The sequence below is a fragment of the Ovis canadensis genome, chromosome Y, assembly GCF_042477335.2.
Source record: "Ovis canadensis isolate MfBH-ARS-UI-01 breed Bighorn chromosome Y, ARS-UI_OviCan_v2, whole genome shotgun sequence".
Lineage (NCBI taxonomy): Eukaryota > Metazoa > Chordata > Mammalia > Artiodactyla > Bovidae > Ovis > Ovis canadensis.
The window spans coordinates 11,094,168-11,118,838 of record NC_091271.1 but is presented as its reverse complement, the minus strand read 5'-3'; the positions used below and the strand labels follow the sequence as shown (position 1 = coordinate 11,118,838).

The 24,671-nt window shown below is 41.2% G+C and overlaps 1 pseudogene; it reads left to right on the top strand.

Annotated features, from left to right (window-relative positions):
- Window positions 1–4,934: 4,934 nt before the first annotated feature.
- Window positions 4,935–8,211, top strand: LOC138431246 (PI-PLC X domain-containing protein 1-like; annotated as a pseudogene).
- Window positions 8,212–24,671: the final 16,460 nt, after the last annotated feature.

The window sequence follows — 24,671 nt, the reverse complement described above, 5'->3', positions numbered from 1 at the left end:
TTTACAATTACTTTTGGCTTCAAGTAGCCCCTTCTTCTAGTGTTCTTTTTTTTCACCCACCTAAAGGCAAACACAGGACAAGATCATCCCCTCTGATCTCAGGTGTCACTCTCTGTGGATTCAGCACTCAGTTTTCACCAAAAATATTAAATGGAAAATTCCAGAAATAAATACCTCATAAGTTTTAAATTGCATGTCATTCTGAGTAATGTGATTGGAATGTCACACCATCCTGCTTCCTCCTGCCCAGAATGTTAATTGTTCTTTAGTCCTGCACATCCAACCCATTTGTCATTCACTTACCACCGTGACGGTTGAGATGTCACAGGGCTTGTGACCAAGTCACACTTATTTTACTCAATAATTGCCCCTAATAATAACTGGAATGATGCTGGCCTTTTAGATATGCCAGAGAGAATCCATTCAGCGCAGCCAATAAGTGAAAAGATTGAAGGTCTCAATTTGATAGAAAAAGAGAAAAAATTGTATGCTGAGGTTGCTAAGCTCTGTGGTGAATGTGAAGAAGAGAAAAGGAATCTAGGTTAGTTTTGCTGTCAAAACTCAAACTGCAAAGGTTATAGCCACAGAGCTTAGAAAATGCTTAAATAGGGTGGAAAAAAATCCCTAAATTAGTACAGTAATATTTTTTAAATAGAGACTACATTCACAAAACTTTTATAAAAGTATACTGTTATAATTGTTCTATGTTATTATTACACCTTCCCTGGTGGCTCGCATGGTAAAGTGTCTGCCTACAATTCAGGAGACCCTGATTCAATCCCTGGGTTGGGAAGATCCTCTGGAGAATGAAATGACCACCCATTCCAGAATTCTTCTCTGGCAAATCCCACGGACAGAGGAGGCTAGTAAGCTACAGTCCATGAGGTAACAAAGAGTGAGACACAACTGAGCGACTTTACTTTCACTTTCCTGGTACTACTCCTTAGTTGCCAATCTCTTACTGTGCTTTGATCAAATAAACTGCATCACAGGTATGTCTGTATAGAAAAAAACATTCTGTAGATGGGGTTTGTTACTATATGAGGTTACAGATATCCGCTGGGGGTCTTGGTACTTATTCTCTGCAGATAAGTGGTGATGATTACATTTCTCTCACAAGACAAAATTAGTCCCTGAATTACTCATCAAAAGGAGAAGGCAAGGACACCCCACACCACTACTCTTGCCTGGAAAGTCCCATGGGCAGAGGAGCCAGCCTGGTAGGCTGCAGTCAATTGGGTAGCTGAAGATTAGACTTGACTGAGCAACTTCACTTTCACTTTTCACTTTCATGCATTAGAAAAGAAAACGGAAACACACTCCAGTGTTCTTACCTGGAGAATCCCAGGGACGGGGGAGCCTGGTGGACTGCCATCAATGGGGTTGCATAGAGTCGAACACAACTGAAGCGACTTAGCACCAGCAGCTACTCATCAGCTGAAACATTCAGATAAGTTTTCACACCCTTATTTTATACATAAGGAAATATCTCAAACTCAGTTAAGTGACATGAGAGTTTTAAACTTCCTTCTCCTGTCCCCACTTTTGCCTTTTCTCCTCATGGTGGCCCAAATGTTCCTGTTAAACTCTACAGGAGAGCTGCAAGGCACCATTTTGCTTATAGATCTCCAATCTTCCTCAGAAACGCTGACCAACATAAAATGTCCAAAAGAGCCCCCAGCTGTACCTTGGGGGTGCCCCTCACTCCCTCTACTCTCTGAGTCCAGAAGGCACCAGACTCTATACATGGATCAGAAAAATTTTTGAAAAACATTCCAGAAAGATCTAATAGCAAAACTGGAACCTACCTCATGGTTGCAATTATATATATTTAGCATTCACACTATAGTTGAAACTATTTACACAGCATCGACATTGTATTAGGTCTTACAAGGAATGTGGAGATGATTGAAAGCATGCAGGAGCATTTGCTGAATTTACATGCAAAGACTACGCCATTTTATATAAAGGAGTTGAGCACCCATGGATTTTGGTATCTGCGGGTGCAGGGTGCCTGGACCCAGTCTCCCAAGGATACCGAGCAGAGAGGATGGGGCCTTCTCAGGACTTCTGCTGCTTCCCCTGCCTTGGATGCTGTCTCAAGTACCTCCACCCAGCTCCTAACTTGCCTCAGGCCACAGTTTCTCTTCCAGTCTTCCCTGACCAGGATGTCAGAAATCACATCCTCCCCCAACTCACATGGCATATTCACCTCCAGAGCTATTGGGTTACTGTATTTTCATTTCTAAAACCACATGTGGCATCTGTCAGTTCTATATCCATGCTGAATAAGCAATCAGAAAGTGTTGTTAACACAATCATTTATCTGAACCCCAGGGTCGACACAATAATTCCTGGCTCCCCAGGTACTTACACTTGAACTTAGCCAGGAGGCTGAGAAACGATTTCTCCAAGCATTTCATAAAATCCAAATCTTAATGATTTAAAACTAGCATGCAAGGGAGAAAGTCAGCCTGTATGTACCTGGATGCTGACAGGGGTGGCGGTGGTCATTGAAATAAAAAGTTTGTAACACAATTTCTCTCCCTATAGCTTCCATGCCATTCACACATTTCCCTGACATTAAAAGACATTCTAAAATTTACCTGTGAACATTTCTGATACCAGATCACGTTTCATCAGTAGCATATCATAGTTTGTTTGGCTGTGCATAAATGATGGCCCTAGCAGTAAAGGACCCTCCTGCCAATGCAGAAGACACTAGACGCAGGTTCCATCCGTGGGTCAGGAAGACCTCCTGCAGGAGAGCATGGCAACCCACTCTATATTCCTGCCTGAAGAATCCTATTGACAGAGGAGCCTGGTTTGCTACAGTCCATAGGGTTACAAAGAGTTCAACATAACTGAATCAACTGAGCTCACATTCATACATATATGTATAAGTATATATTTTATAGTGGCATGAAAAACAATGCTGTGGGGCTTCCCTGATGATTCAGTATTTAAGGCTCCTCACTTCCATTCTAGTGGGCACGGGTTCAAACCTATGATCACACAGGCCACAATGTGTGGCCAAGAAAAAAAAAAATGATGTTGTCTCTTACAGCTGATGTTATGTTAGATTTATGAAAATTTGTGGTGTTCATAAGAAGAATCCAGCTTACTAAATGCATGTGGCAATTCACTAATGGGATGCTAGCTGCATTATATAGGCAAATGGTTTATGCAGGGACTGACAAATTGGCTTGCCTCCGGATTTGTGATTTTTTTTCCTTCCCACCATAAAGTTAAGAATGATTTCCATGTTTTACTATTTTTTTAACTTTTAAAAATATGTTTCATATTTTTACATATTTTTAATTTGGGGAAATGGAATATTTTGTGACATGGGAAAATTACATGATATCTAAATTTCTGTGTCACAAGTAAAGTTCTATTGGAACAGAGCTGTGAACATTTCCCACTGCCTGAGGCTGTTTCACACTGCTAATGGCAGAGACCTTATGGTCCTTAAGGCCTGGTTACTCTCTAGCCCATTACAGAGAAATTTTGCAGACTCATGGCTGCAGAGAACAAAATAAAGCATTCCAAATCCCATGGCTCATCAGTCCACTTGACTCAGTGCAGCTAAACATTTCCCACTCTGAGCCTCAGCGGAGGGTGAAGCTGGAGTGTCTATGTCTCCATATCCCAGAGAGATTTCTCTGGAAATACCAGCACCACATCCTGTGTCCTGTGTCTGTGCAAGTCCTACCTGGCTCTCCAAAAGCCCTTTCTCAGTGAGGCTGGATCAGGAGACTCCAAGCATTTTAAAGCCCATTTGAATCCAATCCATAGTATTCAAACTGGGCTCCAATCAAGATTCTGAAACAGTTTTTCCCCATAGGATCTGTCAACTAGAAACATTTCTACCAAGTTGCTAGAGACAGGAAAGAACATGGGTGGGGTTTCAGGGCCCCACCTAGGGGCTGTTTACAGGTCTCAGTGTGGTGAGAGTCCCTACTTCCCTCTCTGGCATCCAGTGGCGCACCTCCTTGTCTGAGTATCATGAAGCAGATGGATAATGCCATGAGGACCTGCAGATGGCACATGGAGGAGGGTACTGAGAAAAACCTGCAATCTGGCCACATGGTGTACATGACACCTCATGGAGGTGGGGGGTGGGGGCAGGGAGCACAGAGAGGGGGTCCACCAGCCAGGGACACCCACATCTGGTCCAGGCAGGATGGGGAGGGCCTCTGAGGGGATGAGCACATGTCCACTCAGATGGACATAGGGTCACTCCAGGCAGGAGAGGCTGACTTTTAAGGGGACAACACAGGTCCACTTCCATTAAAAGACACTGACCTCTAAGGGGTCAACTCCAGGCAGGAGAGGGCTGACCTCTGGCATCAGTCACTCAGAATTCCCAACCAACGTGCATTTCTGAACTCATACGTGTACCCTTGGCCTCTGCAGAATTTGGCTATTCCAGGTCCCTGACATATCTTTTCCTATGTCCAATTTTGGGATGTCCAATCCATTCTCTCAGCTGCTAGCCAAGTCACTTAATGTCTCACTCTGGCCTTGGCCCCCAGTGCCCCCACCACAGAACCTAATGACCCTTGGGGTAGGGAGGTTCTGTCCTGGGCCTCAGTGTGCATGTACTCTGCTGGCCTTGCATGCTCCCTGGAGTACAGACTTCACACAATATTATAAGCACTGATCTCTGCTGCTGTGCACACACACATGCATATCCGTGTACACACAGACCCTGAACATACGCACACCTGCGTGTGCACCTGTACCTACTGGAGCATGTACACACACACACACACACACACACACACGCCAGCATACCAGAGCAAAGCCACGGCTCCCCACTGCCTCTTAGGAGAAGCCGGGTCCCTTGTGACTAGGTGCCATGCTTTACGTCTTTGTGTGTCAGGACCACCCCCCCCCCCCCCCACCAACCTATCTGTATAGTGGCTGTGATGAGGGAAGTCTCCACCCATGCCCCTCTGTCTCTCACTACAAGGCGCTTCTCCACCCCCACCCAGAACACCCTCATGGAGATCGCAGAGAGGCTGGAGAACCACCCTCAGGAGGTGGTTATCCTGGTGTGCAGGAACTTTGATGGCATAATGGAGGACCTCCACAAGTACCTGATGGGCTGCATCAAGAACATCTCTGGGGACATGTTGTGTCCCTGTGAGGTAAGCAGGGGCCACAGGCTTCCCATGCTCATGGCAATGGGGGCAATGGGAGCACTAGGCATCACTGTAATCAATCTATCTGCTCGGTGTATGAGGATGGTTCAGGCACTGGGCGACGCCACTCACAGAACCCCAGTAATCCACCCACTACTGTCTCCACACAAACACCCCATTAACCAGCCCATCACTGTTCAAAGGCAACCCCAATAATTCACCCTGCCCAGTCTCTATTCAGACACCCCCAAAATCCATCAATCATGCCTCAAGATGCCCCAGTAATTCACCCACCATTCCCTATCAGAAACCCCAATAATCCACCCACCTCTTTCCACTCAGGCACCACAATAATTGACCCACCACTGCTCAAGACACCCAAGTAATCTATCCACCACTGTCTCCACTCAAACACCCCCAAAATCTACTAATCACTGCTTCAGATACCCCAGTAACCCACCCATCACCATCTCCACCCAGACACCCCAGTAATCTACCCACTAGTGTCTCTACTCGCTTATGCCAATAACCCACCCATGACTGTCTCTTCTCACAGAGAACCCAATAACCAGCTCATCACTGCTCATAGACACCCTAATAATATACACATCACTGCAGATTCTCGGACTCCCCCAGTAACTGACACATCATGTCACAAGGCATCCCAGTAACTCTGTGCACATGTCTCATGGGCACCCGGATGATTCTCCCCACAGCCCGAGGTGCTGACTCTGCACCAGCTGTGGTCCCAGGGACTGCAGGTCATCCTGTTGTACAAGGACAAGGCATCCATGAGTCAGCATGCAGAACTGTGCCCCAGTATCCCCTACTGATGGGGGAATCAGGTGAAGCCCAGAGACCTCATCCACTACCTGGAGCACGTGAAGAGCTGCAGCCACCCAGATGAGTGCTGCCTTCACACAAGGATACCTGGTCACAAGCATGTCCTAGAACATGGGGCTGGCTTTGGGTCAAGTGGAGAAATGGAACATGACATATTCAGTTCAGTTCAGTTCAGTTCATTTCAGTCACTCAGTCGTGTCCAACTCTTTGTGACCCCATGAATCACAGCATGCCAGGACTCCCTGTCCATCACCAACTCCCACAGTTCTCTCAGACTCAGATCCATTGAGTCCGTGATGCCATCTAGCCATCTCATCCTCGGTTGTCCCCTTCTTCTCCTGCCCCTAATCCCTCCCAGCAACAAAGTCTTTTCCAATGAGTCAACTCTTCGCATGAGGTGGCCAAAGTACCAGAGTTTCAGCTTTAGCATTATTCCTTCCAAAGAAATCCCAGCGATGATCTCCTTCAGAATGGACTGGTTGGATCTCCTTGCAGTCCAAGGGACTCTCAAGAGTCTTCTCCAGCACCACAGTTCAAAAGCATCAATTCTTTGGCACTCAGCCTTCTTCACAGTCCAACTCTTACATCCATACATGACCACAGGAAAAAGCATAGCCTTGACTAGATGGACCTTAGTCAACAATGTAATGTCTCTGGTTTTGAATATGCTATCTAGGTTGGCCATAACTTTTCTTCCCAGGAGTAAGCGTCTTTTAATTTCATGGCTGCAACACCATCTGCAGTGATTTTGAAGCCCATAAAAATAAAGTCTGACACTGTTTCCACTGTTTCTCCCTCTATTTCCCATGAAGTGATGGGACCGGATGCCATGCTCTTCATTTTCTGAATGTTGAGCTTTAAGCCAACTTTTTCACTCTCCTTTCACTTTCATCAGGAGGCTTTTTAGTTCCTCTTCCCTTTCTTCCATAAGATTGGTGTCATCTGCATATCTGAGGTTATTGATATTTCTCCTGGCAATCTTGATTCCAGCTTGTGTTTCTTACAGTCCAGTGTTTCTCGTGATATACTCTGCATAGAAGCTAAATAAGCAGGGTGACAATATACAGCCTTGACGTCCTCCTTTTCCTATTTGGAACCAGTCTGTTGTTCCTTTTCCAGTTCAAACTGTTGCTTCCTTGCCTGCATACAGATTTCTCAAAAGGCAGGTTATGTGCTCTGGTATTCCCATCTGTTTCAGAATTTTCAACAGTTTATTGTGATCCACACATGGCGTATTAGGGGACATTATTCTATTCACCACATGGGGAGCAGGGCGTGGACATCCTTAAGGACATTACTGTGTCCAACACAGGGGGTCAGGATATAGACAGGTCGTGAACATCCATGTAGACATTATTGTATCCCCAGCACGAGGCCTGGAAGTGGACATCTTTGGGGTCACTGTCCAGCCCTCCTGCCTTCTGTAACAGGAGAAATTCGTGCGTCAATACACCTGTGAGCCAATGATTCTGAACTTTGGTCTGTCGAACATGTGAATCTCTGAACACTGTGGAGGCCAGAGTCTGGTTGGGTGATGGCACAGCTTGGTGACTGCATGGGCAGGTGACCCCATGGGTTACTGGACACATGGGCAGGAAGCCATATGGGTTGGTGACTGTATGGGTGGGTGACCGTGTGGGTGGGTGACCAGCTTGAGTTGCTGACTGCAGGGTGGGTTACCATGTGAGCTGCTGACCCAGTAAGTGGATGACCACTTAGGCGAGCGATGGTATAAGTGGTTAATCATGTGGAGAGGTGACTGTATGACCTCGGAGGTTAGTGACCACTTGGGTTGGTGACCATGCGAGTTGGTGACCATGCAGAGGTTTCACCACATGGGGTAGTGACCCCATGGGTGGGTGACCATGTGTGTCGGTGACCACATGGTTTGGTTGGCACATAACTCCATGGTTTAGTGACTGCACACGTGGGTAGCTGACCCCACAGCCAGCAGCAGGAAAAGCAGCCCCTCTGTCCTAGGCATGCTGTTCCTGGCCTGCATCAACCTCACTGAGAACCTGAAGTCTGTTGGCATCCACCCGGCCTGCCGCTGGAGAAACTGACGCAGTTGGGGCTCCCATACCTTTGTGCATTGGTGTGTGGCCAGTACCCAGGATTGGCCCCCAGCTATACCAACACCATCGCAGGCAAATTCATTTGGGCCCACAGGTTTCTTGGCAATGTCATCAGGTTGAACCAGAAGCTACTTTGGCGCTGATTGACGGTGCTTGTGTGGAGTTGGGCATCACAAAGGCTGCTTCTCAGTCACATTCTGTGACATTACAGGCCTGAACTGGATGACACCTGGGGGCTGATGGCCTGCTCACTGCGAATCTGAGCATTGCCGAGGCCACTCCTCGTTTGCATCCCATGACGTCACTGTGTTCAACCAGAACGTGCTTCGGGTCTGCTAAGTCACTTCAGTAGTGTCCAACTCTGTGTGACCCCATAGACAGCAGCCCACCAGGCTCCCCCATCCCTGGGATTCTCCAGGCAAGAACACTGGAGTGGGTTGCCATTTCCTTCTCCAATGCAGGAAAGTGAAAAGTGAAAGTGAAGTTGCTCAGTTGTTTCTGACCCTCAGTCGTGTCTGAGCCACTCCATGGACTGCAGCCTTCCAGGCTACTCCATCCATTGGATTTTCCAGGCAAGAGTACTGGAGTGGGGTGCCATTGCCTTCTCTGGCTTGGGGTCTGAGGGACAGCAAATAGGTGGAGCTGGGTATGGATGAGACTGTGTCTCAGTCACACCCTGTGACATCACTGGCCTGAACAAGAAGCTGCCTCCAGCTGCCTGATGATGTGTTGAGCTGGGCATTGGGAGGCTATTCTCAGCCCAGTTCTGTAGGTCTGGTCATCCATCTGCCCAACCACTGAATGTCGGTGACTGCCAAGGTGGGGTCAGGTGGCATAGTCCATGGTCCCCTCAGTCCTCTGTGTGAGTCTTGGTGAATGTAGGGTGTGAGGTGATTAAAGGTGAGTGAATGATTTGTACAATCACATCCTTAGTGAGACACACCTTGTTCTCTGGTCTGTGGCTTCTCCATGGGAGATCCTGGGGTACCCCTTCCTGCTGGGCACTTAGAGTACCAGATGGTGACTGCCAGCTGGGGACGGGAGGAGACACTATGACACAGTGTCCCTAGGAGGGCACTGAGTGCATAGTGATCCCACTAAGAAATCCCTTTTGTTAAAAAAGGGGCTTCCCTGGTGGCTTGCTTAAGAAGACCTTCTTATCTTTCTTGCTATTCTTTGGAGCTCTGCATTCAGGTGGCTATATCTTATTGTGTCTCCTTTGCCTTTCTCTTCTCTTCTCATCTATTCATACAGCCTCCTCAGACAACCACTTTGCCTTTTTGCATTTCTTTTTCTTGTGGATGGTTTTGATCACCACCTCCTGTGCAATGTTAGGAACCTTCATCCATAGTTCTGATACTCTGCGTGCTAGATCTAAACCTTGAATCTATTTGTCACTTCCAGTGTATACTCACAAGGGATTTGTAAAGCAAAGAAACAGAGGGAAACAATAGAATGGGAAAAACTAGAGATTTTTTCAAGAAAATGAGAAATGCCAAGGAAACATTTTATGCAAAGACAGGCACAATAAAGGACAGAAACGTTATGGGCCTAACTAAAGCAGAAGAGATTAAGAAGAGGTAGCAAGAATACACAGAAGAACTGTTAAAAAAAAATCTTAATAACTTGGATAAGCACCATGGTGTGATCACTCACCTAGAGCCAGACATCCTGGAGTGCAGAGTCAAGCGGGCCTTAGGAAGCAGCAGTACAAACAAAGCTAGTGCAGGTGATTAAACTCCAGTTGAACTATTTCAAATACTAAAATACTATACTGTCAAATTGTTGCAATCAATAGCCAGCCAGTTTGGAAAACTTGGCAGTGGCAACAGGACTGGAAAAGGTCAGTTTTCATTTCAATCCCCAAGAAGGGCAATACCAAACAATGTTTAAACTATTGCACAACTACACTCATTCCACATACTAGCAAGGTAATGCTCAAAATCCTTCAAGCTAGGCTTCAACAGTATGTGACCCAAGAACTTCACAATCTACACATTCAAACAGTTGATTTTAAATGCACAGTGATGCCACAAAGATGGTCAAGGCAAATCACACAATGTGATTTTATTTATATCTAAATCAGTGAAACAAAATATTCATTGCAAGGTACAAACTATTTTAGCATGAAAAATATTATATTTGAATATGAAATATCTGCTGAAATTGCAAAATGTTTTAAAGTGAAATTCATTCTTGTCAATTATTTTGAGACTATGGAAAAAAGAAAATAAAATTATGTTCATTGGGGCTGCTTCAGTTCAGTTTAGTTTCTCAGTCGTGTCCAAATCTTTTCATTGGGAGCTGCTTAACATATCACATATTTTTTTCTTAAAAATTCCCTTAGAGTTTTACAGTCTTAATTAGATACAAAATGAACAGTAAATTTTATACTATGCTTGTTTTCTGGACAATTTCATTTCCTTTTATTTATGAATGTAATTAGAATGTTTTTTTATTGCATCAGTAAAAAATTACTCTTCTCTCTTGTGTGGAACACACTGTTTACACTACTGTTGGGAGATATTTTATTTCCTAAAACCTTTTATTCTTCAACTCTACAATATAGGTTTTTTGTTTGTTTTGCCTTGATTAGGCTGAGAATTTTCTCATCTATATTTAATATCTTCAGAGTCTCTGTTAGGAATATGTGTCTGCTGTTGTTTACTTGCACAGTTGTGTCCAGCTCTTTGCCACCCCATGGACTATAAGTCCACCAGTCTCTTCTGTTCATGGGGATTCTCCAGGCAAGAATAATGGAGTGGGTTGCCATGCTCTCCTGAAGGGGATCTTCCCAACCTAGAAATGGAATACACATCTGCTGCAAATCCTTCATTGCAGGCAAATTCTTTACCACTGAGTAAAAATAGATCTTGTATACATGAAACCCACTTTAAATATGAAAATTCATAATTAGTGAAAAGCAAAGTTGGAGAAGCCCAAACAAGCATTTATCTGTTACCAATTAATAATAAGAAAATAACCCTTCATTTCCATTTGCCTTTGTTTATTTTTTTCAATTAACTTTTTATTGAAGGATAGTTGCTTTACAGAATTTTGTTGTTTTCTGTCAAACTTCAACATAATAGTATTTCTTAAGTCACAGTTTCTCTTCCATATCATCTTATTCTATGTAAATAACTTCTTTTAACATTTCTCACAGAAAAGGTATCTGCTGAGAATGAATTCTCCAAATTTTTGTTCATATGAGAATATCTCCTTCTCCTTTTTTTTAGGTTAATAATTTTATTTTATTTTGAAATATTTATTTATTTTTTATTGAAGGATAATTGCTTTACAGAATTTTGTTGTTTTCTGTCAAATCTCAACATGAATCAGCCATAGATATACATATATCTCCCCCTTTTGAAACTTCCTCCCATCTCCCTCCCAATCCCATCCCACCCCTCTAGATTGATACACAGACCCTGTTTGAGTTTCCTCATCCATACAGCAAATTCCCATTGGCTCTCTATTTTACATATGGTAGTGTAAGTTTCCATGTTACTCTTTCCATACAATTCACTCTCTCCTCCCCTCTCCCCATGTCAATAAGTCTATCCTCTATGTCTGTTTCTCCATTGCTAACCTGTAAATAAATTCTTCAGTACATTTCTTGATGTAGTGTATGTGTGTTAGAATATGATATTTATCTTTCTCTTTCTGACTTACTTCCGTCTGTATAATAGGCTCTATGTTCATCCACCTCTTTAGAACTGACTCAAAGGTATTCCTTTTTATGGCTGAATATTGTATATATATATCAAAATTTCTTTATCCATTCATCTGTTGAAGGACATCTAGGTTGCTTCCATATTCCAGCTGGATACATGTGTATTTTTCAGTTTTGATTTCCTTGGAATATATGCCAAGGAGTGGGATTTCTGGATCATGAGGTGGTTTTCCTATCAACAAGGCAAGAACATTTCTTTTTCTCCACATTTTTTCCAGCATTTATTGTTTGTAAACATTTTGATGATGGCCATCTGATCAGTGTAAGTTGTTATCTCATTGTAGTTCTGATTTGCATTTCTCTAATAATAAGCGATGTTGAGCATCTTTTCATGTGTTTGTTAGTCATCTGTATGTCTTCTTCGAAGAAATGTCTGTTTAGGCCTTTTTCCCATTTTCTGATTGAGCTGTTTATTTCTCTGTTATTGAGTTGTATGAGTTGCTTGTATACTTTGGAGATAAATCCTTTGTCAATTGTTCAATTTACTATTATTTTCTGCCATTCTGGAGGCCATCTTTTCATCTAGCTTTTAGTTTCCTTTGTTGTACAAAAGCTTTTATGTTTAATCAGGTCCCACTTCTTTATTTTTGTTTTTATTTCCGTTACTCTAGGAGGTGGTTCGTAGAGGATCTTGCTTTCATTTATGTCATTGAGTGTTCTGCCTGTGTTTTCCTCTAAGGATTTTATAGTTTCTGGTCTTACATATAGGTATTTAATTCATTTTGAGTTTCTCTTTGTGTATGGTGTTAGGAAGAGTTATAATTTCATTCTTTTACATGTATCTGTCCAGTTTATCCAGCACCATTTATTGACTGTCTTTTCCCCATTGAATATTCTTTCCTCTTTTGTAAAAATAAGGTATCCATAGGTGCATGGATTTATTTCTAGTCTTTCTATCTTGTTCCATTGGTCTATACTTCTGTTTTTATGCCAGTACCATATTTTATTGATGACTGTAGCTAAGTAGTATAATCTGAAGTCAGGAAGGTTGATTCCTCCAGCTCCACTCTTCTTTCTCAAGACTGCTTGGCTATTCAGAGTCTTTTGTGTTTCCAAATGAATTGTAATTTTTTGTTGTTGTTCTAGTTCTGTGAAAAATGCCATTGGTAATTGAATCTGTAGATTGCTTTTGGTAGCATAGTCATTTTCACAATATCAATTCTTCCTACCCAGGAACATAGAATATTTCTCCATCTGTTTATGTCGTTTTTTATTTCTTTCATTAGCATCTTATAATTGTCTGTGTACAGTTCTTTTGTCTCCTTAGGTAAGTTTTTACTAGATATTTTTATCCTTTTTGTTGCAATGGTGAATGGGATTGATTTCTTAATCTCTCTCTCTGATTTTTCATTGTTAGTATATAGAAATGCAGGTGATTTCTGTATATTGATTTTTTTTTTATCCTGAAACTGCTAAATTCACTGATTAGCTCTAGTAATTTTCTGATACTGGTTTTACAGTTTTCTATGAACAGTATCATGTCATCTGGAAACAGTGAGAGCTTTACTTCTTCTCTTCCAATCTGGATTCCTTTTATTAATTTATTTATTTTTCTTCTCTGATTTCTGTAGCTAGGACTTCCAAAACTATGTTGAATAATATTGCTGACAGTGGACACCCTGGTCTTATTCCTGATCTTAGGGGGAATGCTTTCAGTTTTTCACCATTGAAAACAACATTTGCTGTAGGCCTATCATATATGGCCTTTACTATGTTGAGGTAGTTTCTTTCTATGCCCATTTTTTGGCAGAGTTCTAATCATAAATGGGTGCTGAATTTTGTCAAAGGCTTTTTCTGTATCTATTGAGATTGTCATATGTGTTTTAAACCATCAATTTGTTAATATGGTGTATCACATTGACTGATTTGTGTATATTGAAGAATCCTTGCACTCCTGGAATAAACCAAACTTGATCATGGTGTATGAGCTTTTTGATGTGTTACTGAATTTTGTTTGCTAAAATTTTGGTGAGGACTTTTGAATCTATGTTCATTGGTGATGTTGACCTGTGGTTTTCTTTTTTGTGAGTTGTCTTTGTCTGTTTTTGGTGTCAGAGTGATGATGGCCTCATAGAATGAATTTGGAAGTGTTCCTATCTCTGCAATTTTTTGAAAGAGTTTTAGAAGGATAGTCATTAGTTCTTCACTAAATGTTTGATAAAATTCTCCTGTGAAGTGATCTGGTCCTGCGCTTTTGTTTTTGGAGAGATTTTTAAATCACAACTTCAATTTCTGTGTTTCTAATTGTGTTGTACATAATTTCTATTTCTTACTGGTTCTGTCTTAGAAAATTGAACTTACCTAAGAATCTGTCCCATTATTCCAGAGATCTACAAAATCAACCCCAAACAATTAAGAAAATGACAACAGGAACATATATATCAATTACTACTTTAAGCATAAATGGATTAAATGCTCCAACCAAAAGACACAGACTGGCTGAATGGATACAAAAACAAGACCCATACATATGCTGTTCAGATCTTAAGACAGATACAAACTGAAAGTGAGAGGATGGAAAAATATTTTCCATGCAGATGGGAAGCAAAAGAAAGCTGGGGTAGCAATATTCATATTGAGAAAATTGACCTTAAAATAAATAATATTATAAAGATAAGGAAGGATACTATATAATGATCCAGGGATCAATCCAAGAGGAAGACAAAAAGATTCTCCTTTGTTTTTGAAGGATAATATTCCTGGATGTAGAAGTTAATTTCAGTAGTTAAAAAAAAAAATTCTTAAAATATGGTACCTATACCATGAATCTACTAGTTAAGCTGTATAATTCATTGATTTGTAACTTATTTATAATTTGAATAACCATATCCACAGCCTCATTGTAAAATTTTTTCATTACTCCAATGGGAAACACTTGCCAGTTGGCAGACCTTTTCCATTTCCCCCTTCATCTGGGCCCTTGCATTCACTCCTCTCTTTTCGATCTTTAGAGTATTCCCTAAACTGGGACATATGCATTCAAATGAACAAAATAATGAAATACACAGCCTATTGTTCCTGGCATTTTTAATTAACATAATCACTTCAGAGCTCTAGCATGTTATACCTTGTATAATAACTCCATTCATTTGATGGTCAAATAATTTTGTATTTCATGTTTTATTTCTTTAATCACCAGTTGATGCACATATGAGTTGTTTATTTATTTTTTCTTTTTATAGTTTATTTATTTTTTAAGATTTATTTACTTCTAGTTTAATAAATTAATAATTTTAAATTTAATGGCTTTTTCTGAATCTATTTAGGTTATCATATGATTTTTAACTTTCCTTTGGTTAATATGGTCTGTCGCATAGATTGATTTGCAAATATTGAAGAATCCTTGAATCCCTGGAATAAACGCAACTTGATCATGGTTTTTGAGGTGTTGCTGCATTCTGTTAGCTAAATTTTTTTGCACGTATGTTCATCCTTGATATTGGCCTGTAGTTTTCTTTTTTGGTCTTGTCTTTTTCTGGTTTTGGTATCAGGGTGACAGTGCCTCGGAGAATGAGTTTGGAAGTGTTCTTCCCTCTACAATTTTTAAAAAAAGAATTTCAGAAGGATAAGCATTGCTCATCTCTTGATGTGTGATGTATTCACTTGCGAAGCCACCTGGTCCTGGGCTTTTGTGTATAAGAAATTTGTGGATCACAACTTTGAATTGGAGCTTGTAATTAGGTGGTTCATAAATTCTATTTATTTCTGGTTCAGTCTTGGAAAATTGAGCTTTTCTAAGCATCTGTCCATTTCTTCCAGGTTATCCATTTTATTGCCTTAGAGTTGTTCATGAGAGTTTCTTGTAATCCTGTGTATTTCTGCATTTTCTGTTGTAAACTCTCCATTTTCATTTCTATGTTTGTTGATTGGATTCTTCTCTCTATTTTTCTTGATAAGTCTGGTTATTTCACTTCACTTGCTCAGTCGTGTCCAACTCTTTGCGACTTCATGAATCGCAGCATGCCAGGACTCCCTGTCCATCACCAACACTCGGAGTTCAGTCAGACTCACGTCCATCGAGTCCATGATGCCATCTAGCCATCTCATCCTCTGTCGTCCCCTTCTCCTCCTGCCCCCAATCCCTCCCAGCATCAGAGTCTGTTCCAATGTGTCAACTCTTCGCATGAGGTGGCCAAAGTACTGGAGTTTCAGCTTTAGCATTATTCCTTCCAAAGAAATTTCAGGGCTGATATCCTTCAGAACAGACTGGTTGGATCTGCCTGCAGTCCAAGGGACTCTCAAGAGTCTTCTCCAGTACCACAGTTCAAAGCATCAATTCTTCAGCACTCAGCTTTCTTCACAGTCCAACTCTCATATCCATACATGACCGCAGGAAAAAGCATAGCCTTGACTAGACAGACCTTAGTCAACAAAGTAATGTCTCTGGTTTTGAATATGCTATCTAGGTTGGTCATAACTTTTCTTCCAAGGAGTAAGTGTCTTTTAATTTCATGGCTGCAACACCATCTGCAGTGATTTTGGAGCCCATAAAAATTAAGTCTGACACTGTTTCCACTGTTTCTCCCTCTATTTCCCATGAAGTGATAGGACCGGATGCCATGATTTTTGTTTTCTGAGTGTTGAGCTTTAAGGCAACTTTTTCACTCTCCACTTTCACTTTCATCAAGAGGATTTTTATTTCCTCTTCATTTTCGGCCATAAGGGTGGTGTCATCTGCATACCTGAGGTTATTGATATTTCTCCCAGGAATCTCTATTCCAGCTTGTGTTTCTTACAGTCCAGCATTTCTCATGATGTACTCTGCATAGAATTTAAATAAGCAGGGTGACAATATACAGCCTTGACATCCTCCTTTTCCTATTTGGAACCAGTCTGTTGTTCCATGTCTATTTCTAACTGTTGCTTCCATAATCGCATACAGATTTCTCAAGAGGCAGGTCAGGTGGTTTGGTATTCCCATCTCTTTCAGAATTTCCCACAGTTTATTGTCATCCACACAGTCTAAGGCTTTGGCATATTTGGAACATAGAAAAGGAAATATAGTAGTTTTTGATGTTAGCAATACTAGACTTTTTGAGTTAATGAAATTTCTCTTTTGTTATAGATCACTGTACTTTTTTATAAATCACTGTGTCCTTGCTATGTAAAAATGTAACTTTATCACTAACCTAAGACTAAATAGATCTTAAGGGGAACATTGGTGAAGAGTTTTCATTTTTTGGGCCGATGTTTGCTTCTAAATCTCTATATTCCCTGCAGTTATAATAAATATAACCAGCATTTAGGAGAAATAAGAATTAACCTTGAACATTAATCATGTTAACCTTAGGTTAAATAAAGTTCTTTCCTAGTTGTAACCCACTACACCCTCACACTGTAGGAATGCAACTTTATCTGCCTCCTTCAGAGGGTAGTGCCTGGTTTAAGAAAAAAAATCACGTTTGGAAAAAATAACATTTTTGGTTATCAGAAAGAAAGGATCATTGAATGTCAGCAGGTCTCATGGCCAGAAGATGATATAAAATCCCTAAAACCTTTTTTTATACATTTATGTGAAGCACCTGATTTTGATAAAGGTCAGGACTACTGGCCTCCACATGACTCTATATTCATCCCTATGTATAACAAAAGGTGTATAAGCAAACCTAAGAAATAAATAAATTGGATCAGTTTCTGGAAAGACTTATTACCCGATGTCGCTTCTTTCTTGCTCTCCATTTGTCTTGCTGAATTCCCCTCTGGAGTGTGGGTGCCCACCACGTCTACTTACTTGCCCCGGCTTTTAAGTTCCACGCGAAAAGGAGCCCAAGGAGGGACACCTTCCAATATTCAAGTGGTGCCGGTAGCCCAACGTAGATGGTGAAAATTCCTTTTCTTGGAATTTTATTGGTATCCCACATAAACCAAGTTATTCAGACACTTTTTCTCTCCTACTATTTTCTGGTGAATTCCCATCTGGTAAGTGGGTACTCACCAAGCCTACTAATTTTGCCTGGGCTTCTATGATCGGACCAGGGAGGCCTCAGTGCCTCCTCTCCTTTAGGAGAATGGAAAGACGCCTGTGGCCTACAAAGGTGGTGATTGATAATCCACGTAAACCAAGTTATTCAGCCTCTTTCTCTCTGCTAATTTTCTAATCTCTCTCTATGTGTAATTAAATAAGATTTTTCCTAGGACACCGATTACGTCCCCACCTTCAAATTACCCTGGTTCCACAGGGGAAGAACCCCGGCATGTTACTGTTAATTTCCCCTTTCCTACTTGTTAGCCTTTGCCTTACTCATTGAGCTTCTTCTATGTTGGGTTCATATATATTTATGATTGTTATATTTTATTGGCTTGATCCTTTGATCATTATATAGTGTCCTCCTTTGTCTCTTTTCACAGCTTTTCTTTCAAAGTCTATTTTATCTATTATGAGTATTGTTACTCCTGCTTTCTTTTTGTCTCCATTTGCAGGACATTCCTTTCCCAAACCTTTATGTTCACTATGCATGTGTCCCTTGGTATGAGGTGGGTCTCTTGTAGACAGCCTGTGTAGGGGTCTGCTTTTGTCATGATTTTACAATACTTCCTTTGTCATGTATCTATCCATTTGTCCACTCCTCTGTCCAATCATCAATCGACCTTTTCCCTTGGTGCATATTCTGGTAAATTGCAGAGATCAATATGTCTCTCTGTAAGTATTTCAGCAAGCCTGCCATTAAGTAGTGAGCCATGCTTGTATACAGCAGTTTTCTTCAGATATAAAATTTACAAACAATGAAAAAAAGCAATCTTTCCCCCCCAACTCATGTTACTTTTTAATTGAATTATAGTTGAGTTACACTCGTGTTCACTTCAGTTCAGTCGCTCAGTTGTTACTGACTCTTTGTGACCCCTTGAACTGCAGCAGGTCAGGCCTCCCTGTCCATGAGGGTAAACTGCCAGAGTTACCCAAACTCATGTCCACTGAGTTGGCAATGGAATCCAACTATATCATCCTCTGTCTTCCCATTCTCCTCCTGTCCTCAATCTTTCATAGCATCAGTGACTTTACAAAAGTGTCAGCTCTTTGCATCAGGTTGCCAAAATGTTGGAGTTTCAGCTGCAACATCAGTACTTCCAAAGAACACCCATGACTGATCTCCCTTAGGATGGACTGCTTGGATCTCCTTGCAGTCCAAGGGGCTCTCAAGAATCTTTTCCAACACCACAGTTCAAAAGCACCAATTCTTCAGTGCTCAGCTTTCATTATAATCCAATTCTCACATCCATACATGACTACTGGAAAAACCATAGCCTTGACTAGATGGACCTTTGTTGACAAAGTAATGTTTCTGCTTTTCAATATGCTGTCTATGTTAGCCATAACCTTTCTTCCAAGGAGTAAACGTCTTTTAACTTCACGACTGAAGTTGCCACCTTCAGTGATTTTCAGTTCAGTTCATTTCAGTTCAGTCACTCAATCGTGTCCAACTCTTTGGGACCCCATGAATTGCAGCAGGCCAGGCCTCCGTGTACATCACCAACTCCCACAGTTCAATCAGACTCGTGTCCATTGAGTCAGTGATGCCATCCAGCCATCTCATCCTCGGTCGTCCCCTTCTTCTCCTGCCTGCAATCCCTCGCAGCATCAAAGTCTTCTCCAATGAGTCAACCCTTCGCATGAGTGGCTGAAGTACTGGAGTTTCAGCTTTAGCATTATTCCGTCCAAAGAAATCCCAGGGCTGATCTCTTTCAGAATGGACTAGTTGGAAATCCTTACAGTCCAAGCGGCTCTCAAGAGTCTTCTCCAACACCACAGTTCAAATGCATCAATTCTTAGGTGCTCAGCCTTCTTTACAGTCCAACTGTCACATCCATACATGACTACTGGAAAAATTATAGCCTTGACTAGACGGACCTTAGTCAACAAAGTAACGTCTCTGCTTTTGAATATGCTGTCTAGGTTGATCATAGCTTTCCTTTCACGGAGTAAGTGTCTTTTAATTTCATAGCTTCAGTCACCATCTGCAGTGATTTTGGGGACCCTCAAAAATAAAATCTGACACTGTTTCCACTCTTTCCCCATATATTTCCCATGAAGTGATGGGACCGCAGTGATTTTAGAGCCCCTCAAAATAAAGTCAGCCACTGTTTCCACATCTATTTGGCACGAAGTGATGGGACCAGGTGTCATGAACTTAGTTTCTGAATGTTGAGCTTTAAGCCAACTTTTCACTATCTTCTTTCACTCTCATCAAGAGACTCCTTAGGTCCACTTCACTTTTTGCCATAAGGGTGTTGTCATCTGCATATCTGAGGTTATTGATATTTCCCCCAGCTGTCTTGATATCCAATTGTGCTCATTCCAGCCCATCATTTCTCATGATGGACTCTGCATACAAGTTAAATAAGCAGGGTGACAATATCCAACTTTGACGTACTACTTTCCCACTTTGGAAACACTATACAGCCTTGACGTACGCCTTTTCCTTTTAGGAACCTGTCTGTTGTTCCATGTCCAGTTCTAACTGTTGCTTTTTGAGCCTGTATACAAGTTCCTCAAGAGGCAGGTCAGGTGGTCTGGTTTTCCAATCTCTTTCACAATGTTACACAGTTTATTGTGATCCACATAGTTACAGGCTTTGCATAGTCAATAAAGGAGAATTGCTTGTTTTTCTGGAACTGTCTTGTTTTTTCGATGATCCAGTGGGTGTTGGTAATTTGATCTCTGGTTCGTCTGTCTATTCTAATACCAGCTTGAATGTCTTGAAGTTCATGGTCCATGTATTGCTGAAGCCTGACTTGGAGAATTACTTTACTAGAGTGTGAGTTGAGTTCAATTGTGCAGTAGTTTAAGCATTCTTTGTGATTGCCTTTCTTTGGGATTGGAATGAAACTGATCTTTTTTCTATCCTCTGGCCACTGCTAAGTTTTCCAAATTTGCTGCCATATTGAGTGCAACACTTTTACAGCATCATCTCTTAGGATTTGAAATAGCTCAACTAGAGTTCCATCACCTCCACTAGTTTGTTTTGTTTTGTTTTCCTTTTAGTGCTGCTTCTTAAGGCCCACTTGACTTCAGATTCCACCATGTCTGGCTCTAGGTGAGCGATCACACCATCAGGATTATCTGGGTTGTGAAGATTTTTTTGTGTGTGTGCAGTTCTATGTATTCTTGCCATTTCTTCTTGATACCTTTTGCTTCTGTTAAGTTCATACCAATTGTGTCCTTTATTGACCCCATCTTTACATGAAATATTCCCTTGGTATCTTTCATTTTCTTGAAGAGATCAATAATCTTTTCAGTTCTATTGTTTTCCTCTATTTCTTTGCATTGATCACTGAGGAAGACTTTCTTAACTCTTCTTGCTATTCTTTGGAACTCTGCATTCAAATGGGTATATCTTTCCTTTTCTTCTTTGCTTTTGTCTTCTCACAGCTATTTGTAAGCATTTTATCTTCTCATAAATTTTATCTTCACCACTATTTGTATAACAGACAGCCATTTTTGCTTTTTTGCAATTCTTTTTTGTGGGGAATATCTTGCTTCCTGTCTCCTGTACAATGTCATAAACCTCCATCCATAGTTCATCAGGCACGCTGTCTATCAGATCTAGTCCCTTAAATATATTTCTCATTTCCACTGTGTACTCATAAAGGATTTGATTTAGGTCATGCCTGAATGGTCAACTGCTTTCCCCCACTTTCTTCAATTTAAGTCTGAATTTGGCAATAAGGAGTACATGATCTGCATCACAGTCAGCTCCAAGTCATGTTTTTGCTGATTGTATAGAGCTTCTCCATTTTTGACTGCAAAGAACACAATCAATCTGATTTCAGTATTGATCATATGGTGATGTCCATGTGTAAAGTCTTCTCTTGTGTTGCTGGAAGAGAGTGTTTGCATGACCAGTGTGTTCTCTTGGCAAAAGTCTATTAGCCTTTGCCCTGCTTCACTCTGTACTCCAAGGCCAAATTTTCCTGTCACTCCAGGTGCGTCTAGACTTCCTACTGTTGCATTCCAGTCCCCTATCATGAAAAGGGCATCTACTGGGGGTGTTAGTTCTATAAGGTCTTGTAGTACCATTTAACTTAGCTTCTTCAATGTTACTCGTCATGACATAGAATGGATACTGGATTACTGTGATATTGAATGGTTTGCCTTGGAAATGAACATAAATCATCCTGCCATTTTTGAGACTGCATCTAAGTACTGCATTTCAGACTGATGCTTTGTTGACTATGACGGTTACTCCATTTCTTTTGAGGGATTCTTGCCCACAGTAGTAGATATAATGGTCATTTGAGTTAAATTCACCCATCCCAGTCCCTCTTTGTTCACTGATTCCTAGAGTGTTGATGTTCTTGCCATCTACTGTTTGACCACTTCCACTTTGCCTTGATTCATGGACCTAACAGTCCAAGTTCCTGTGCAATATTTCTCTTTACAGCACTGAATCTTGCTTCTATCACCAGTCACATCCACGCTTGAGAGTTCTTTGCTTTGCCTACATCCCTTCATTCTTTCTGGAGTTATTTATCCACTAATCTCCACTAGTATATTGGGCACATACTGACAGGTGGAGTTCATCTTTCAGTGTCCTATATTTTTGCCTTTTCACACTGTTCATTTGAAATAAATAGGGAAACAGTGGAAACAGTGCCAAACTTTATTTTTGGGGGTCTCCAAAACCACTGCAGATGGTGATTGCAGCCATGAAATTAAAAGACATTTACTCCCTGGAAGAAAACTATGACCATCCTTGATAGCATATTAAAAAGCAGAGATATTGCTTTCCAACAAAATTCCATCTGGTAAAGGCTATGGTTTTTCCAGTGGTCATGTTTGGATGTGAGAGTTGGACTGTGAAGTAAGCTGAGCACCAAAGAACTGATGCTTTTGGACTGTGGTGTTGAAGAAGACGCTTGAGAGTCCCTTGGACTGCAAGGAGATCCATCCAGTCCTTTCTAAAGGAGATCAGTCCTTGGTGTTCATTGAAAGGACTAATGCTGAGGCTGAAACTCCAGTACTTTGGCCACCTCATTCAGAGAGTTGACTTATTGGAAAGTACTATGATGCTGGGAGTGACTGGGGACAGAAGGAGAAGGAGACGACAGAGTAGGAGATGGCTGGATAGCATCACGACTCGATGCATATGAGTTCAGGTGAATTTCAGGAGTTAGTGATGGACAGGGAGGCCTGGAGTTGAGTGATTCTTGGGGTCACAGAGTCGGACACCACTGAGAGACTGACTGTTTCTGGGGTGCTCAACACAAGAATACGCAAGTGTTTTGCCATTTCTTTTCTGCTTTTTAGCAAAGAAATTCAGTTATACACATATATGTGTATATATACATATTGTGTCTATATACATATTGTGTCTATATATATATAGACTATATATATATATATATATATATATACACACACACACTTTTATATATATATATATATATACATATATACACACACACACACACATATAATTGGATATATTTATAAATGGTTGGATCTCCTTGCAGTCCAAGGGACTCTCAAGAGTATTCTCCAACACCACAGTTCAAAAGCACCAATTCTTCAGTGCTCAGCTTTCTTCACAGTCCGACTCTTACATCCATTAAACACACACACACACACACACACACACACACACACACACACACACATATTTACATTCTTTTATTTCATCTTTACTTTTTTGTTTGTTTTTGTTTTGTGCTGGGAGCCAGCACGGGAGATCCCACCCATGACAATGTCATGTGGAAGAGACCTGATAAGCAAGGCTTCAGGACTCGAGAGACGTCCTGGACCTGCTCAAGCATCTACCCCAAAACCAGAATCCGTCTGTCTTAATATTTTTATGCCTTTCCCCAACTCTTCTGATATTAAAAGGGAGCTTTCCCCAACCACATTTCTCTGGAAAAAAATCAGCTTAGGGGTCTAGTTGATAAATCTCCTGGGCATGAAAGGAGTATTTCAAAACCCCTGTTAGCATTCTAGCTTACTTGGAAGGCTTATCCAGAATCTTGCAACGTTGTTGAGGCAATGCTTGCTGCCAAGTTCCCCACATCCCTTATCCATTATGTTCCTGGGAGTTCATATAGTTAGTGTGTAGAAGAAACAAGTAATAGCCTTAGCATTAGCAACATTATACTTTGAGTTAATAAGTTCTTTCTTTGTTGTAACTCACTGAATCTTTGCTCCATAAAAATGTAACTCTGTGTACTTTAAGGGTGACACAGGCTAGGAATTTAAGAAAGAACACTTCAAGGGAAAATTATTGTTCTGTCTGACCTACCTTTATCAAAAAGAGGTCATAAAGTATCAACAGGCCTCTGGGCCAGAATATAATGTACAAAAAGCAAGACTCTTGCAGGCTAAAACCTGGTATCAATAAAAGTTAATACTGATGGAATGTTCAGTAGACTGCATTTTTCACTTTGGTCAATGTACAACTCAGAGTATAAAAGTCCTCTCTGAAAAGAAAGTGATGGGCCTCTCTCACTGAAGCTTAGTCATCCTGTGTCATTCTCTCCTTGGTTCGCCAACTTTGTCTATCCTGAGGATATCCCTGGATTCTGCTGAGGCTGGATCCCGACACTTTTGTCTACACTTTTAACCATGTTGGATTGGTCCCCTGACCAGGGATTGAACATGCATACCCTGCAGTGGAAGCATGGAGTCGTAACCATTGAAGTGCCAGGGATATCCCATATATATTATTTTCCATCATGATTTATCATAGGATACTGAATATAGGGGACAACAGAAGATGAGATGTCTGGATGGCATCACTGACTCGATAGGCATGAGTTTGAGTGAACTCCTGGAGATGGTGATGGACAGGGAGGCCTTGCATGTTGTGATTCTTGGGGTCCCAAAGAGTTAGACACGACTGAGCGACTGAACTGAACTTAACTGATTATAGTTCTCTGTCCTCT